We start from the raw sequence: 2,289 nt of genomic DNA on the forward strand, positions 1-2,289 counted from the left end.
CGTATCATAGAGTCGGAAGGGACCATACAGGCCATCTAGTCCAACCCCCTGCCCAATACAAGACCAGCCTAAAACATTTCAAACAAATATTCCTCCAGCCTCCTCTTGAAAGCTGCCAGTGAAGGGGAGCTTACCACCTCCCTAGGCAGCTGATTCCACCTTTGAACCACTCTGACCGTGAAAAAGTTTTTCCTACTATCCAGTCAATACATTAATAAATTACAGTAATGTAATTTAAACCCGTTGCTTCGCCAACTGGAACAGCTCCTTGCCCTCCTCCAAATGACAGCCTTTCAAATATTTAAAGGGAGCAGTCATGTCCCCCCTCAATCTCCTCTTCCCCAAACTAAACATTCCCAAGGCCCTTAGCCTTTTCTTGTAGGGCTCAGTCTCCAGACCCCGATCATCCTTGTCGCTCTCTTCTGCACCCTCTCGATTTTGCCCATATCCTTTTTGAAGTGAGGCCTCCAGAACTGCACACAGTACTCCAGGTGCGGCCCTTTTAATACAACCCAAGACTGAATTTGCCTTTTTTGCCACTGCATCACATTGACTGCTCATATTTAGTTTACAGCCCACTCTTACCCCAAGATCTCTTCGCATACACTATTCCCTAGAAACGTATCCCCCATCCAGTATGTGTGCTTGACATTTTTGTGGCCAAATCACTCGCTCACAACTTTCATGCCAGTAGCTCACAAAGTGGAATTTTTGCTCACAAGACTCCACAGCTTAGAGGGAGCATTGGGTGTGGGGCTACAACGGAGAACGATGTACGCCACCCTGAGCTCCTTGGAGGACGGGCAGGATGAAAATGTACTCCAGACATTAACATAACATTCCTTTCTCCTCCCTCCTTTATTGCAATAGGGAGATAACGAAACCAGACAGTTGATTTTTCCTTTACTAGTGCAGGAGCCAGTTGCAGAGCAATTTACTCCCTCCCTCCAAATTCCATAAGAAAATCTAGATTTGAAACAGCACGAACTACTTGGGGGGAGGGGGGAATAAAGGGCCAGGCTTTTGCCGTTTCACTGATAGAAGTCCTGGATTTTCCCCTCTTGTGTTTCGTCGGCAGCTGTTAACTTTGGAGCCCCAGTTCAGCCAAAGTTTCACAAATAAGCCATAACTGTGGTCTGCAGACAAAAACCACTGCCCCCTAAGTTCTGTCTGGACCCTGCATGGGTGTTCTCCCGGACCCTGCCCTCCTGTAGGCTCGCAAATCAGCGATTAGGCACACCTGTCCTGCTTTGAGCCCATATTTCCAGACTCTGTAAATATCTGGATATTGATCAGTAACTCTGATCAACAGGACATAGCCTTAAATCTAACAACCTTTGCACAGCCACAGTACCTATGGGCATGTTGAAGAAGGTAATTTGTTAATCATTGTTCCAGTGTAATCCTTAAGACAAATCCCCCTGAAAGTGATTGTTCTCCTCTGGTTTTCTGAATGTGAACTCTGAACCCCAGCTATGTGAACTCTCAACCCCAGCACACGGATGGTGGGGAGGGGGGAAGCAGAATGTGGATAAAATAAACTGCTTGCTGCCTTGAGAGGCAGACGGATTTCTCTACCCTCGAGAGAGTTGTCTCGCATGATTCTTCATGTGGCGCCCGAACAGGGACACTGAGGAACACACCTGGCTCACCAGCACCTGGAACAGGTCCCTTGAGTGCACTCCTTCGTCCAGCATCTGCTGTGACCCCTTCACTGGTGAGTATGGGGGGTGATTTGACAATCCCTCAGAGAAAGCATGCCGAAGAACTCCATTATTTGCTTCAGAGATCCGGCGGGACCGCATCTCTGCGGCAAGTAAAGAGTTTGTTAGGAGAAATCCATAGGCTATGTCCCTCCTACCCGGAAGAGGGGTCTTTGAGACTCCGGGTTTGGGAAAAAGTGGGGAAGATTTTACATTGTCCCCCAAGAGCTCCTGTAGAGCTGCTGCAGGTCTGGCATCAATGTCGATATGCAGTTGAAACTTTTGCACCTACTCAGCTGAGGACGCAGTTAACAGTGTGTCCTCCTCCCTCTTATTCGGTCTGTCAGCTGGCCGCCCCAAAACCTCCCTCTTCTTCTCCCTCAGCTCCAACCTTGTTGGAATCTGGGAACAGTAGGTCTGATGATTCCTCTACTCCTTCTGCTTTAACCCTACGCCAACCATCTCAGATTCCTGGTCGGGTTGTTAGAGAAGTCCTAGAGACTAAATTACAGGAGGGGGATGGGGATCTTGAAGAATTAACAGAAATGTTAAGTGTCTGCCCAGTACATGTTGCTGGACAGGATGC

This window comes from Gekko japonicus, unplaced genomic scaffold (genome assembly GCF_001447785.1).
Source record: "Gekko japonicus isolate JY-2015 unplaced genomic scaffold, Gekko_japonicus_V1.1 scaffold1094, whole genome shotgun sequence".
Taxonomy (NCBI): Eukaryota; Metazoa; Chordata; class Lepidosauria; order Squamata; family Gekkonidae; genus Gekko; species Gekko japonicus.